Below are 17654 nucleotides of genomic sequence, written 5' to 3'. Positions count from 1 at the left end.
AATTTTAAGTTTTTTTTCTGAGAATTCCAATAACTGAGTCTCCTATGGATCCATTTCTATTATTTTCTTTCTATTTCTTGGTTTTCAGTCATTTAGTCCTGTCTCCAGGAACACCTAGTTTTCAATTGAAAAATGAGTATTACCTATGAAAAGTTGTAGAGACTTTTGTAATATTATCTACTTTCATAAAGTGTTTACTTTCCTTCTAGCAGGCAGTTAGGGGCTTCCGTGATGGCTCAGTAGTAAAGAAACTGCCTGCAATGCAGGAGACAAGAGATGCCGGTTGGATCCCTGGGTCAGAAAGATGCCCTACAGGAGGAAATGGCAACCCATTCCAGTATTCTCGCCTGGAAAGTCCCAGGAACAGAGTGGCGCCTGGCAGGCTACAGTTCATGGGGTCACAAAGAGTCAGATGCAACTGAGCACACACGCATATAGGCAGTTTGAGCAGGACCATGGAACCTTGATTCAGTGAGGGACCAGGAGAAATCAGCTTGAATTTCCATTTTTGTAAGGGCTTGTCTATTTCCAGTTTGCCTTTACTCTCAGAATACAGTTAGTTATTCATAGATCTCAACTAAAAGAATAGAATGTTGACCACTGCTTCTCCTCCTTGGTTGGAACTTAAACTCCAAGTTGTGTCTTCCCAGTATCATGATATCAACAGAAGTTTGCTAGACTTTTTAACTTCTTTTGTGTGCAATGACACTGGATTGTCATTGCAGAAATATTTGACTGCTACTCCAGTAGTCCCCAGCTTTTCTGGCACCAGGCACTGGTTTCATGGAAGATAATTTTTCCGCAGACCAGGATGTGGGGATGATTTCCGGATCTTTCAAGCACATTGCGTTTATTGTGCACTTTATTTCTATTATTATTATATTGTGATATATAATGAAATAATTATACAGCTCACCATAATGCAGAATGAGGGGGGAACCCTGAGCTTGTTTTCCTGGGCTCAGGCAGTAATGCAAGCAATGGAGGGCAGCTGTAAATACAGGTGAAGCTTCACTCCCTAGCCTGTGCTCACCTCCTGCTGTGAGCCCAATTCTACAGGTTTCAGAGCGGTAGAAATCTGTGGCCCAGGGGTTGTCCTAGTCTTTTCACCCTACACAGCTTATCAATGGTAAAATGTCTCAAAGGGAAAAGCAACAGAGTGTCAGCTTGTCTCACCCTGTTTTCTTCCTTTCCAGGGTATTTGTCCCCTCCCTCCTTACCCCCTTGATTATCCTCTAATGCCTTCGAATTGCTACATTTTAGTATTAGTTCAACTTTCATTGATGTTATCAGAGAGGGAGTTGATTTGATATTATAAAGTACTCTATGATTCTTTAAAATGTAAATGAACTTTTGCTTTTTTTTTTACTTCTAAATATCATTTTGATGAAAAACATTTAAATATCAAAGAAGCGTTACATTTCTTCTGTCAAGTAAAATAACAACCTGAAGTTAGGACACTGATTACTTGACAAACACATTTTTAACAGATGACTACACTGTAGTCATGCTGGAAACCAAGTGATAGAAGGAGCAAAATAAGCCATGAGATCATATTACCAGCAAGATATTAGTTGAAACCAAAGGGAAAGGTACTGGAAAACAAGTTCTGCAATGTCAGTGTGGGTGTGTATAAGAGGAAGAGAACCATTAATAGCTCATTCATTTTTAGAAAGTAAGTGGGCTATTATTTCATTCTAAAAATATGATCATTTATCTAGTAGCACCATGATCTTTCAGTGTAACATGGTAAAAGAAGATATGATTGAGAGGCAGGTACAATGAATCATTTCATACTGAAATTTCGAAAATAAGGCGGCAGAATCGAGTAGCCCCTTTTCCTCAGCCATTGAAAATTCACAAGTGCATTGGTTATATGAGAGCATAACATGGCAGCATTGGTGAGAAAGCACTGTTCTGTGTACAATCTGTAATAAGTGGTTACGTCAAATGAATGAATAAGGGAAGAAATGAACAAACACAGCCACTGGACTCTCTACTTGGGTTATTGGCCTCAAGCAAACCACTAGCCTGCCTTTCCACAGTAAAGGTACTAAACCACTAGACAGTGATGCTATAATTCACCAAGCAGATGACAGCAGAGTATATGGAAGAAACAAGGAAGAGTGGAGGGGTGAGAAGGTGTCTTGAAGTCGTGGTAACTAGGGTTCGAATTCCCAGGTTCTGTCACTTCTCAGCCATGTGGTCTTAGTTATGTTGTTTGAGTCTCTGCTCCTTCGTTTGTGAAAAATAAGGATTATAATACCTACCTTGCAATGTTGTTGCACTGGCTAGAAATTTCCTAGCAAAATGATTGACATAAATAGGGTCTCAATAATTGGTATTTTTGTTATCTCTTTCTCAAAATCTGCAGGATGATAATGTGTATCTTGTTATATATTGTCATGTAATCATTTACATGGAAGACAATTTGCCTTAGAGATTCTCTCAAAATGAACTTTCAGTTTTTGTATTAGAAGAGTTGTATGAAATTAGCAAAAGGGGGAGAAAATGCTTTCATTAATAGAATTCATAGTAATTGTCCCAAGAGCTATTAGTACTTTCTCATGGGGAAATGAAACAATTAAACATTATAAGGTTGAGAAAAAAAGAAATCAAAATCAAATAGAGTGTGGTCCTTGTAATTATGACTTGTATCCCCTTTATCATTTGAATGCAGTAAGACTTCAATGTAGCTTTAGTTCCTTGTCATTGCGATTAGAAATGCAGAATTAATTTGTGGTATAATGACGTGGACACAAATCAACAGGCTCTTTCTATCACAACTTTAATGATTATTCACAAACAAGAATCTCTATTATATAGACCTTACCTCCAATGTCCATCACTGCCTCCATATCCTCAAGTTACCTCACTGGATTTAGCATCCACGGCCCATCATTAGAATTTCCTGTCTCCTACTCGTTGTTTTTGTCCCTTCCTTTTCCATTCTGAAGGCCTGGCAAAACACCAACCTTCTCACCCTCACCCCATTTCTCTTTATAGAAAAACTCGAGTTTTCTATGCTGGTTCTTCCCACTCCCTCTCCACTCATTTTCTCTTAAACTCATCCAGTTTGGCTCTTGTACACACCACTCCTCTTAAATTGTTTTTATCAAAGGCACCAACTGTCATCTTACTCAGCAAGTGATAATTTCCTATTTTTGAGAAAACTTTCTTTAACTAGCTATAGAGACACATAATGTCCTGTCTGTCTCAGACTTCAGAAGCTGCTACTCCTTACCCTCTCTGATGGATCCTTTCCTTTTCATGATTTCGGAATGTTGGAGTGCACAAGGGCAAGTCATCAGACTCCTCTTTATCCATATTCACTCCCTTTTGATCTCATGCAGACTATGGCTTTGAGTGACATCCACATATTTCATCAAGCCTAAGATTCTGAGCACAAGCTGGAATCAAGATTGCTGGGAGAAATATCAATAACCTCAGATATGGAAATGACACCACGTTTATGGCAGAAAGTGAAGAGGAACTAGAGCCTCTTGATGAAAGTGAAAGAAGAGAGTGAAAAGCTGGCTTAAAATTCAACATTCGAAAAACTAAGATCAGGGCATCTGGTCCCATCACTTCATGGCAAATAGCTGGGCAAACAATGGAAACAGTGACAGACTTTATTTTGGGGGGCTCCAAAATCACTGCAGATGGTGACTGTAATCATGAAATTAAAAGATACTTGCTCCTTGGAAGAAAAGCTATGACCAACCTAGACAGTGTATTAAAAAGCAGAGATGTTACTTTGCCAACAAAAGTCCATCTAGTCAAGGCTATGGTTTTTCCAGTGGTCATGTATGGATGTGAGAGTTGGACCATAAAGAAAGCTGAGTGCTGAAGAATTGATGCTTTTTAACTGTGGTGTTGGAGAAGACTCTTGAGAGACCCTTGGACATCAAGGAGATCCAGCCAGTCCATCCCAAAGGAAATCAGTTCTGAATATACGTTGGGAGGACTGATGCTGAAGCTGAAGTTCCAGTACTTTGGCCACCTGATGCAAAGAGCTGACTCACTGGAAAAAACGTTGATGCTGGGAAAGATTGAGGGCAGGATGAGAAAGGGACAACAGAGGATGAGATGGTTGGATGGCATCACTGACCTAATGGGCATGAGTCAAAGCAAGCTCTGGGAGTTGGTGATGAACAGGGAAGCCTGGCATGCTGCAGTTCATGGGGTCACAAACTGAACTGAGCTGAATTGAAGATTCTGAGATAGGCTGAATATAGGTCCCCCAAAATATCCAGGTTCTAATCCTAGGAATCTGTAAATGTTCCCATATAAGGCAAAAAAGACTTTGCAAATATGGTTTAGAATCTTCATGTGGGAAGATTGCTCAGGATATTCAGGTGGGCCCTTAATAAAATCACAAATGTCCCTGTAAGATGGAGAGAAGTACAGCAGAAACCAGCACAACACTATAAAGTAGTTTTCCTCCAATTAAAAAATAAAGTTAAAAAAAGAAAAAGAAAAAAATTGGAGGCAAGGGAGATTTGACTGTAGACACAGAAGGTAATGTGATGATTGAAAGAAGACACTGCAGCTAAAGATGGAGGAAGGAGCTACAAGCCAAGGAACGTAAGGATTGCAGCTCTAAGAACTGAAAAAGGCAAGGAAATGAGTTCTCCCCTAGAGCCTCTGAAGAAATATGGTTTTGGTTTCAACCTCATGAGACCACTTGGACCTAAATTTCTGGTGTCTTAAGCCACCAAGTTTGTGGTGATTTATTACAATAATCATCGGAAATGAACATAGACAAGTTTTTTCTTTACATTTTAACATTGTTGAGATTGGGATACATCTAACAATCATGTCATCTTAGAACTGTGATCTAGTTGGCATATCTCAGTAGTGTAAGTACGTTCACACTGTTGTGCAACCCATCTCTAGCACCCTTTTCATCCTGAAGAACTGAAACTGCCTGTCTATTAAACAACCATTCCTCACTGCCCCCTCCTCCCAGCCTTGGGCTACCACCCTTCTACTTTCTGTCTATGAATTGGACTACTCTGGGTACCTCATATAAGTGGAACCACAGTGTTTATCTTTTTGTGATTGACATACTACCCTGCTGGCTCAAACGATAAAGAATCTGCCTGCAATGAAGGAGACCCAGGTTCTTCCTGGGTCGGGGAGATCCCCTGGAGAAGGAAATGGCTACCCACTCCAGTATTCTTGCCTGGGAAATCCCAAGGACAGAGGAGCCTGGCAGGCTGCAGTCCATGGGATTGCAAAGAGTCGGACACAACTGAGTGACTAACCTTCACTTTTATTTCACTTAGCCAATAATAGTGATAATATCATCAAGGTTTATCCATGTTGTAGCATGTGCAAAAACTTCCTTCCTTTTAAAATCTGAATAATGTTTCATTGTATATATACCACACTTTGTATGTAATGTATATACCACATTTTGTTTATCCATTCATCTGTCTATGGACACTTGGGTTGCTTCTCCCATGACATTTTGTCTTGCTTGGAATAAAATCTGGAGTCTCTATACAGTGCCAATGGCCTTATATGATCTGACCTCTAACCATCACTTTGGCTTCTTAGCATAATAAGTGCCTCTTCACTGCTCCCCAGCCACACAGTCCTGCATCGCAGCGGGGCTTTCTTCTCTCTCAGCAGGACTCCAGGACTTCTCCCCAAGTGGTCTCCATGGCTCCTCTCTCACTTCCTCACTCAGGGCCACCCTCGCACATCCCTGCTGAGAACACCTCCCTGGCCACCAAACCTCACACACCCTGCTTCTACCTCCCCTGCTTCTGCACTGCACTGATCTGTATTTCTCCATAACTTTTACTGCCTGACATTATTTGTGTTTTTATGAATTGGTTATCTGTTTCCCAACCAGAAAAAAACTCCAAGAAGACAGGGATTTTGTCTCTAACCATTGAGTCCTGGGTGTCTCAAATGGGAAACAGCATGCAGTGGAAGTTCAATAAATGTCCTGGAATATTGAATAAAGTAAAAGAGATCAAATTCAGCAATTAACCTTTGGAATATCTTAATTTTTTTTAACTAAAAGACTTTATTTCTTAGAGCATTTTTAGGTTTACAGAAAAATTGCATAGAAAGTACAAAGCTCCCATTTATTCCCTTTCTTCCCTCCAGTTTCCCCTATTAACCCTTTTCACTGATTTGGTATATTTGTTGCAATTGACGAACCAATATTAACACATTATTATTAACTAAAGTCTGTACATTGGGTTCAATTTTTGTGTTGTACATTTCTGTGATTTTACAAATATGTAATGCCATGTATCCACCTTAAAGTATCATATATAACAGTTTCACTGCCTAAAAATTCCCTAAACTCCACCTGTTCATCCCTGTCTCCTTCCCAGCCCCTGGCAGCTACTGGAGTATTTTAATTTAATGTGACCACGTGACTAGACTCTTCCTAGGACCGACAGAAGAAAGCCCACGCTTGAGTTTTCCGTTGCTCCTGACACACTGCCTTCATGTTTAATGTTCTTGCTCTTCAAAGCTGTTAAGGCACCGGACTACATTTCTGGGTTAAAAAAAGAAAAAGAAAAAAAAGTCACCTAATAATGTTCCATCTTGTACTCCTTTCTGAATGATTGCTCGGTTCCTAATTATCACCCAGCTGTGGTCTCTGAGGCTGCCTCCTGAAAGCTGTGATTAATATGGGGGCTCATTGGGAAAGAGTTTCTCACATAGACTCATTTCCTCTTTCCAGGAGTCTCCCCACACCCACTTTTCCCCCTTCTTGTCTTCATTTTCTAACAGTTCTGAGTTACTGCAATTTCTAAATTTGTTTTTGTGTAGTGCCACTTTAATTAAGAAATGGCCACAAGCAAATTTATTTCTCCCGTCAGTCATGGGGGAAAGCTGTGCTTGAAAGCTTCCAAATGGTAGAGGCTCTAACTTCGGGGGTCGGGTGGGGAATATGGAGCGCTACCAGAGGGCTGGGGGCTTTCCTGTGGGGATGGCAGGTGACTTCTTTCCTGGTAAGAAAAGGATCTATATCGTATGTAATCCCTGATTATCTGTGAAGGCGGCTGAAATGTGTCAAGGGGAAGTAAAGCTTTGTGGCCTCAGTTTGGCTCCTTGGGGATTCTTCTATCTTTTACTCATATGCCCACTGGCATTGGATCACTTATCTCCTTAGCCTTTAATTCTGCCTCCTAGGAAAATCTCACCAGTTACAAAATCACAGCTATTGCTAAATGCAGAGAAGTCAGCACTAGGGAAGAAAATGTTTTCGAGGTGTATACAATGTATGTAATATGTTCACTGTAGAGTTCATAAGAATGGTCTGTTTCACCAATATCTTGTCATTTCCCAGGCACACAGTTCTTTCTCTCACACACATTTTTCATGTGTTCATCCCGATGTCAGTGTTACCTTTTCCTTCTCTCTCCCTTCTTTCCCTCTGAGATGACCTCTCTGTGGCCCCTGGGGTGAGTCAATCACTCCTCGCTCGATCTTCCCATAGTTCCTTATACATAATTTTAATATAGCACTTTTTACTCCTCTACTAAGTGACCAGTTGTTTCTTGAAGGCAAGAAGTTCATCTAGAGAACCATAATTCATGGCTAGGTGCTCAAGAAACTGTGGACTGAAAGCCTGAACTCAGGTCTTTTCACCATGGTGTAGCAGGAGTCCTGGCTGAAGTGTGAGCTGTGGACCCCGTGGCCAGCATGTCTGGAGGACTGATGGAACGAGCCCATGACAAGCTGTTTCTGTGAAGACTGAGACTCTTTGGAGAAAGAATTAGTGCTATAAGACTCATTCCTGGAAAGACTAATCGCTCCTGCCTCTGGGGCTCTACACATGCTCTGCACATGTTTTGCCTGAAACTCTCTATCCGCGTATTTACTGAACTAACTTCATTCATATTTCAGAGCTGAGTTTAAATATCACTTCACCAGGAAGCCTTCACGGGAGCCCCTCAGATTGCCGGCTCCATCTGTTCTTCCCTCCCTAAACCCTCTGATTTTCTACATCAGTACCTACGTCATGCTAGTTAGTTGTTCAATATCTGTTCTACTTGCTTGTAAAGTTCATAAGGCCAAGACCACCTCAGTTTTGTTTATGGCTCTACTCCCAGAATCCAGCCCAGTTCCAAAGCACAGTAGAGATTCCAAAATATTGTTAAATAAACAGATGTGCGTGTCTGTGTGTGTGTAATCCTTAAAGGGTTGTTTTTTTCTCTCCCTTTGGTTCTCAATCTAAATGTCATTTCCTGAATGAGTCCACCTCCTGGCAGTCCCAATCAACTCTCATGCCTCATCACAGCACCATGACTGTTTCCTTCTCAGCACTTCACGTAGGTAATTGTCCATCTATTCGCTTGTTTGCTTGTTGGCTGTCAGTCTACCCACAGGAATCTAAACTCTGTGATGCTTACTTGGACATAACTATACACACTTTGGGGCTCAGTAAATAATAGGTTGTCAGTGAACACCGTGTTCTGAAAGATAGTGGTTGAACAAAGCTCATGTTCACTTCATGTCACTTCATGGCAAATAGATGGGCAAACAATGGAAACAGTGACAGACTTTCTTTTCTTGGGCTCTAAAATCACTGCAGATGGTGACTGTAACCATGAAATTAAAAGATGCTTGCTCCTTGGAAGAAAAGCTATGACCAACCTAGACAGCATGTTAAAAAGCAGAGACATTACTTTGCTGACATAGGTCCATCTGGTCTAAGCTATGATTTTTCCAGTAGTCATGTATGGATATGAGAGTTGGACCATAAAGAAAGCTGAGCGCCGAACAATTGATGCTTTTGAACTGTGGTGTTGGAGAAGACTCTTTTTTTTTTTTTTTTTTTTTTTGAGAAGACTCTTGAGAGACCCTTGGACATCAAGGAGATCCAACCAGTCCATCCTAAAGGAGACAGTCCTGAGTGTTCACTGGAAGGACTGATGTTGAAGTTCCAGTACTTTAGCTACCTGATGCAAAGAGCTGACTCATTTGAAAAGACCCTGATGCTGGGAAGATTGAGGGCCGGAGGAGAAGGGGAGGACAGAGGATGAGATGGTTGGATGGCATCACCGGCTCAATGGACATGAGTTTGAGCAAGTTCAAACAGGAGTTGGTGAAGGACAGGGAAGCCTGGCATGTTGCAGTCCATGGGGTTGCAAAGAGTCGGATACAACTGAGTGACTGAACTGAACAAAGTTCAAGGACAATGAGGTGGAGAGAGAGTGACTTTGAGGATAGTACAGGGTCTGTCATGACTGACAGAAGTGGCCCAGATATTCATTCCTTTTACCTTGGTCACCGTCAGCCCCAGTTTGGATATCTGGAACAGTCAGCCTCTCTGGTGGGCATTGAAGGCCAACCTCTTCCCTCAGGCAAAGAAGATACAGCACATGGAAGTCTGGGCACACTGGGGTCTCATGAGGGCCAAGAAGGTTAGTTGTTTGAACCCTTGGGATGTGCCAAATGGGAAGAATTTGAACCTTCCTAAGACCCTCACTGGACGAATTTGAGGGGGCTGAAGACTCTACAGAGAGTATATGAGGGTAGAGCTAGAAAAATGCCATTTTGTGAGGGTTGTGGCCAAAGACATGCAGATTTGAATTGCCTAAGTCTTTTAAGCCTTGTCTCTCAATTGGTAACTTATGTGGAGTTTGATTTTTATCTTCAAGACATTTAGACTAGGCCATATTAATAATCACTTAACATCAATAGTGATGGAAGATGTACTCAGGGAGTTAAACAAAGCCACAGTCCCACTGGTGGTAGTGGTTACAATTTTATGAAGTCACAGTGGAAGTACATTAAAAAGCAGACACAAAAGATCTGTGAGCCATGTTCCAGCTGTTGTAGAAACCCTTCAGGTATTTATGTCAATGAGTACATTAACAGGCTTAATAAGTCACAGGTGGCTGCGTTTTTGTTTTTTTTTTTTTAAGCCTTCTTACAAGGAGATCCAGTTTAAGTATACATTTGGGCCAAATTCTCATCCTTTATGGCTCTATGGGGACATGAATTCATTAGTGAAAAGGTATAGAATTCTTTAAAAGGAAGAAGTGTCTACCAGTTAGTGAGCTGGCCTAAAATCCTAGAAGTTCCATATCCTCTTTCTACTCTGTTCATTCCCAAATTATTTCCTTCAGTGGGGGCTCTGGTTTTTCTCAGGGCTGATGTTTCTTCCTGTCATCCCCAAAGTGAGTTCTGGGCAAGGAAAATGAGATCACAGGAAACCAACATAAATTAGTCTTGCCCAATATCCAACCTCTCCAGGCTTTTCCCTCCATAGCTGAGGCTACTTAAGTCCAGTTTCAGACTCAACCTTCTGAGGCTTAAACAGCAACAAGAAGTTCCAGAACACACCCTGAGTCTCTGCACAAAGTTATGTGTTTCCCAGTCCAGCTCTGCCCTTGTACACAGGCCCTTCTATCTTAGCCCTAAGAGCTAGTCTGTACCTCAGGTGCCAGTTCTGAGAATTTGGTTTCTCCCTTGTCCCTAGTGTCTGAGTTCCCACATTGGAAATCTTATGCTTTCTATATTAAAAAGTTTTTTTCTTCTTTTGAAATGTTTTTATTGCAATAGACATGCCATATAATCTATCGTTTTAACCATTTTTAAATGCACAGTATTTTCATATTGTACATTCATTCACATTGTCGAGCAACCATCACCCCATCTACCTTTGGAACTTTTCCATCATTCCAAACTGAATTTCTGTCCCCATGGAACACCAGCTCCTCATTCCCCTTCCCCACCACCCCAGGTAGCCTGTGTTCTACTTGCTGGCCATTATCTCTTTCGCCATGCCCTGCCTTACTCTTGCCTGCCCACCTCTTTGTTCCCAAGCCACAGGGATGAGTCAGAGACTAGAGTCTTGTTTTTGAACTTTGACATAGAGGGTGAAGCCCTGCTACTTGCTAACAGATTCTTTATACTTTCTGCCTGCCTGGACTTCTGAGTATCCATCCTTTCATACTGCTGTCTTCACAGCGTTCCTCTGCCTGTCTCTCATAATTTCCCTGCTCTTCTGCTTTGAGCTCCTACTCTACAAGACAATCTTCCTCCTTCAAATGCCCCTCCCCTATACCTATGGCTTATTTCCATATGCTCTGAGACAGCATTCCCTCTGTTAGATTAATTTCTCAGCACTTGTAGGTGGACCCTTCTCCCTGCTTTCTCATTCTAAGTCTTTAGCCCTCCAAGGTTGTTCTTCCCTAGCCTACCTGGCAGCCTCTGAAGGCAAGAGAACATTGCCATTCAGTGCCTGGTCACGTGGAGGCAAAAACCATTGGTTCTACAGCCTTTAGAAGTAGAAGACTCTCCCAGTCTTCCTAGGAGCATGTGGACTCAAATTCAGAAGTCGAAGCCAGAGGGGATGAGAACTGCCAAAGCACTGCTTGGGGGAAATATCACTCTGGCAACACAGATGAGTCTTAATGGACTAGGGTGAACCAATACGACATTTCATTTGATATATAGATTTAAAAGACTGACTTCAAAAGTCATCAGTTCTGTTTCCCAAGGCCCTCCACACCATCATGTGATATGTGAATCTCTTCCACAATAATCTCAACAAAGATAGGAACTATTAATAAATACATCTCATGATGTCTTGTACCTTAATAGGTTAGATTGTTAAAACCCAAGGTTCCATCCTAAAGAAAAGCTTGTTTTTCTAATACACAGTATCATTTTTCTCCTCTGTTAAAGACTGATTTGAAGAATTCATTTCTGTACCATTTTAATAGCATTTTTAGGGGTCAGTGAAATATTACTGTGAAACTGAAGATAATGACCCAATTCCTCATCTCCTTCAATAGAAGTGGCCACATATTAAGACTTATCTCCCTGAGAAGAGAGATGAAGTAGAATTAGATGTTCATAATAACTCTGTGAATTCTCAAGTACTTCATTTTTCAGTGAACTTTTAAAAATAGTACAGAGAGCCTATTTGAAATAGCATTTGGGTCATCTCTAACAGTCTAATGCTCTGTCATGTGTCACTCTTGGTCAGGACCAAGGCAAAACAGGGGCAGCAACCAGTGTCTCCGTATCAGGCAAGTGAGTGAGAAATTCAAAGCTGAATTTTCTGCTGTAAGATAAATAAGATCTGAGGATCTAATGTAAAAGACATGACTATAGTTGATTACACTACACTGCATAATTGACTTTTGCTAAAAGAGTAGAACTTAAATGTTATCACCAAAAAAAAAAAAGAGAGAGAAACAAAGTTTTAAAAAGAAAGCTGAATTATGGTATGAAGCAAGATCAAGTAAGGTATATGGAGACTGCTTACCAACTGAGCAGGAATGATGAGACCCAAAGATCAGATCAGACTAGTACAAGAAGCAGAGACAATGAGAGTCTTTGGGGAACAGGTTGAAAAAAGAAACTAAATGATTGAATTGACACGTGATAGGCTGAAAAATTTTGAGGTTTGTACCTATGCCCACTTAGAAGGCCAAAGACCACCTGTGGTGTTCTCACTCAACAGATGACACTTTGTTCTAAATGCCTGGTATTTTCTAACATGTGCCAAAGGACAGAACAAAGGCTTTCTCAAAACACATTTTAGTTGTAGAAAGGGTATTAGGTGTGAATTCCAATTCCACTGCCATTTAGATGTGTGGTGGTTTCGTTGCTAAGTTGTATCTGACTCTTGCAACTCCATGGATTGCAGCCACCAGGCTCGTCTGTCCGTGGGATTTCCCAGGCAAGAACACTGGAGTGGGTTGCCGTTTCCTTCTCCAGGGGATCTTCCTGACCCGGGGATTGAACCCTCATCTCCTGCATTGCAGGAGGATTCTTTACCAACTGAAACACCAGGGAAGCCCACCGTTTAGATGTATAGTTTGTGCAAATTACTTACTGTCTCCAAATGTGTTTCTTCCTCTAAGTAATAACAAAACCCACTTCACAAAGTCCTTTTAGGCATTAAATGAATTAAGGAGTCTTTGAACATTGGACAGCATTCTGCAGTTATTAAAGCTAGTTTCCTGAAAGAAACATCTTGCAGACTCTACAAAGAAAAATCCAGCCATTTGTTCCTAGGAGATGTCAGCCGCATACAGAAAACAAAGTTGAGAGTGTTTGTATTTTCCTGTTTCAGTTCTGTTCAAGGGTTCCATGTCATGTTTTTTCAGCTGTTAATAGTGGAAATTTCTGCCAAATATGTAATAATGATCATTGTAACTCTGAACCTTTTCTGACTGCCACTTTAGCACTAAACCAGTACAGAGTCACAGGGAACACATTTTTCTGGAATTTATCTGTATGATATCAGTTCACTTTATCCCAGACTCTTCTATATATTTCTCCCTTGGTCAGTCTTATAATATCACAGAAAAAAAGAGTACATTTTTTGAAAATAAACTTTATTTTTAGAACAATTTTAGATTTACCAAACGCTTGTGAAGGTGTTTCAGAGAGTTCTCATATACCCACACTCACTTTCCTCTGTTAACATCTTATATCAGCATGGTATATTTGCTGCAGTTAATAAGCCAATGTTGAAACATTATTATGAACAAGAGTCCACAATTTAGTTTTCTTAGTTTTTACCTAATTTCCTTTTTCTGTTACAGAATCTCATCTGGGACGCCACACTACATTTGGTCTCCTTAAGTTTCTTCATGTCTCCTTAAGTTTCTTCTTAGCTGTGGCAGTTTTTTAGACTTTCCTTGCTATAGATGACTTGACAGTTTTGAGGAGAATTTGTCTGGTATTTTATAGAATGACTCTTAGTTGGAATTTGTCTGATTTTTTAAAATTTATTTTTAATTGAAGGGTAATTGCTTTACAGTATTGTGTTGGTTTCTACCAAACATCAAGATGAATCAGCCTTAGATTTATCCATGTCGCCTCCCTCCCCTCTCCCATCCTACCCCTCTATGTTGTTACCAAGCAGGAATTTGTCTGATTTTTCTCACATGGTTAGATTGGTTATGGGGATTATTATTATTGGTTATTGGGATTATGGTTTGGGAGAGGAAGACCAAAGAGATTAAGTACTGTTTTTCATTACATTGTATTAAGAATCATATCAACATAACATCACTGTTGTCATTAACCTTGATCACCTGGTTGGGGTCACGTCTATCAGATTTCTGCACTGCAGAGTTATTTTTTAATTCCCTGTTTCATACTGTACTCTTCTGAAGGAAGGCACTGTGTGTAGGCTACACAGCCACACTGAAAGTGTGGGGAGATGTACCCCACTTCTTGAGGACAGAGTATCTACATAAATTATTTGGAATTCTTCTGCATAGGAGATACTTACCTTATACCCATTAATTTATCCATTCAATTTTTATATCAGCATGTGCTCACAGACATTTATTTTTCACTCTGAATTATAAGGCAATGCTTCTTATCTGATTTTTTTTCCCCAAATTGTTGCAGCACTGGACATTGGGAGCTCTTTTAGTTGACTCCTATATCCCTTTTTGTGGGGTTTTATTTGTTTTGCTCTCATTTTAATTTTTTGGCCACTTCTTTACCTTTTGGACTGTAAGATGCTCCAGGATCATCTTGTTGATCTAGCCTTAGAATCAACCATTTCTCCAAGGAGTTCTAGTTCCTTTTTTTGGGAAAGGTATTAGAAGCCAAGTTTTGCATACAAGGTGTGCTTATTGCTACTGGGGTGTTGGTGCTTCTGGAACCTTTCAGCAGACAGAGTAAAGAAATCTATGCAAGTGTCCTAATCTATGTATTTATACATATTTAAAATATTTTGTTATATAACTATCTGTATCTTTACTAAGCTAAATATGGGTTCCTACTGATGTCACCAAACCTAATCCATTCATGGTTCATTGCGGCCTTCTCCCCTTGCTTGTCTGTTAACTTCCGCTGTAATAGTGAGAAATCTGGCTCTCATTATCTGTCATCCATTTACTTGGTTGTTCAATTCCAATACACATGTGGTAGTTTCAGAATTGTTAGTCCATATCCCTATTAGAAACAACTTTACTAGTCAGAGTACAGTGCTTATGTGCAAATTCTTTCTTTTTTAAGTCTTACAGACTCCGCTCATTTCCTAAATTACTTAGGTCAGCACCTTTTCTTCACTCTTAGAGAGGTTGTTTCATACACTGTGATACAGTTAGAGTCTCTTATCAGTTTGCATCACTCCCTGTATCCCCTGACATCTTAAATGATTTCTTAAAAGTTTACATAAACCAAGTTTCATTCTTCATGGTTTAAAGTTCACTGGGTTTGGACAAAATGCATAGTGGTGTGTACCCACACTTTCAGTATCATACAGAATAGTTTTGCCACTTCAAAATATTCTTTGTGCTTCACTTATTCTATACTCCCCACCACAGCCTTGAACTCTTGGCAACCAGTGATTCTTTTCAGTTCAGTCGCTCACTCGCATTAAACTCTTTGTGACCCCATGGACTGCAGCATGCTTCCCTGTCCAGTGATTCTTTTACTATTTCTTGTAACACTGACTCTTCATATGGTACATAGCTCTTTCAGCTTGACTCCGTTTACATAGCTGTTGTATGCAGTTAAGATGCATCCATGTCTTTTTGTGTCTTGATAACACGTATCTATTATGACTGAATAGTATTTCATCATATAGCTATACTGTAGTTTGTTTAGCCATTTGCCTCTTAAAGAGTATCTTGGTTGCTTCTAGTTTTGATTTTTTTAAAAAAAGATGCTATAAGCATTCAGAAGCATTCAGTTTTAGCACATTTCCATCAATGAAAAAATTCCCTTGAACTATTTTCAGATAATCCCTGCTTTCTCTCTAGCCCCAAGCTTTTTTGTCTTTTTTAGAAATTATTTAAAATGTAATCATTATAGCTTAATGCATTTGGTTTCTTGAGTTTACCATTATGTTTATGAGGGCTTCCTTGGTGGCTCAGTGGTAATGAGCCTGCCCGCCAATGTTTCCTGGGAAATCCCATGGACAGAGGAGCCTGGAGGGCTACAATCCATTGCGTCGCAAAAAGTCGGACACAACTAAAGCGACTTAGCGTACACGCATGCGTGCAATAAGTGTGTAGTGGTTTCTTGAAGTTTTAATTTGCATTCCTTAATGACTAGTGGCATGGAACATATTTTCATGTGTTTATTAATCATTTGTATGTCTTCTTTAGAGAAATGTCTATTCAAATCATTTCTCATTTTTAATGGTTGTTTGTCTTATTAATGAATTGTAAGTTATTTGTTTATATGAAAGTCCTTTATCAGATGTTTTGAAAATATTTCCCTCTGTCTTGTCTTTTCATTTTCTTAGTAGTATCTTGTGAATATCAAAAGTTATGATTTTGATGAAGTTCAATTTATCAACTTTTTAATAGATGTGCTTGTGATGTCATATCTAAGAAATATTTATTAATCTAAAATCACAAATATTTTTCTCCTGTGTTCTCTTTGAGTTTCAACTCTCACATTCAATTTCTGTGATCAATTTAAAGTTATTATTATATTTTTGCCAATAGATATCCAATTATTTCAGCTCCATTTGTTGAAAAGGCTGTTTTTCTCCCTTTGAATTACCCTGGCACATTTGTTGAAAATAAATTGAACATATATATGTGAGCTTATTTCTGGACTATTCTGAACCATTGATTTTTATGTTTGTCATTATACCGACATCACACTGTCCTGCTATTGCTTTAGGAAGAGCTTTGAAATCAGGTAGTGTTAAGTCCTTCAACTTTCTTCCTCTTTATCAAAATTGTTCTGACTATTCTATGCCCTTTGCTCTTACATATGCTTCCTAGGATCAACTAATTGAATATAATAAAAGAGCTAGCCAGAATTTGGTAGAGATCATTTTTAATCTCTGGATCAATTTGTGGAAAATTGACATCTTAATATCAAGTTATACAATCCATGAACATGACATATTTCTCATTTATTTAGGTCTTCTTTAATTTCTTTCAGCACTGTATTGTAATTTTCAATGTAGAGGTCTTATCTTTTAAAAGAAATAGAAATTATTCCTGAGTATTATGTTCTCTTTTATATTGTCGTGAATGGAATTCTTTTATTAATTACATTTTTAGATTGTCGCTAGTATATAAGAATACATTGCTGTGTGTTCATCTTCATGTTACCTTGCTAAAAACTTACCATTAGTTCTAACAGCTTTTTCTTAGATTCCTTAGGATTTTTTATATACAAGATCATTTCATCTATGAATAAAACATTTTACATCTGCCTTTCTAATTTGTATAACTTTAGGTTTTTTCTTGCTTTACTTCACTGAATAGGTGCCCAATATACAGTTAATTTACCAGTCTAAGGGAGAGAGAATTTAGTATGATATCAACTGTAGGGTTGTTTTTTTAAACAGATGCTCTTTATTAAATTAAGGAAGTTCTCGTTTCCTCCTTGTTTGTTGGGAATTTTTAACATTAATGGGTATTGTGCTTTTCTAGTTCTTTTTCTACATTTATTGAGATCTTTATACGGTTTTTGCCCTTTTTCCTCTTAATATTGTGTATTACATTGATTGATGTTTGAACTTAAAACTACTCTCCCAAATCCTGTTTTACATCATTTATAGTCCTTTTCTTTTTTTACACTTGTGAATTTGATCTGCTAATGTTTTGTAAATAAACTTTGTTATTATTCTATGGTTAAAATTAGTGAGTGACTGTTATTACTCCATAGTTTTATTTATTCACTTTTCTTATGATAACTGTCTTGCTTTGCCATCAAAG

The sequence above is a fragment of the Muntiacus reevesi genome, chromosome 11, assembly GCF_963930625.1.
Source record: "Muntiacus reevesi chromosome 11, mMunRee1.1, whole genome shotgun sequence".
In the NCBI taxonomy this organism is placed as follows: Eukaryota; Metazoa; Chordata; class Mammalia; order Artiodactyla; family Cervidae; genus Muntiacus; species Muntiacus reevesi.
The sequence above is the reverse complement of the archived record's forward strand: the minus strand, read 5'-3'. Positions refer to the sequence as shown.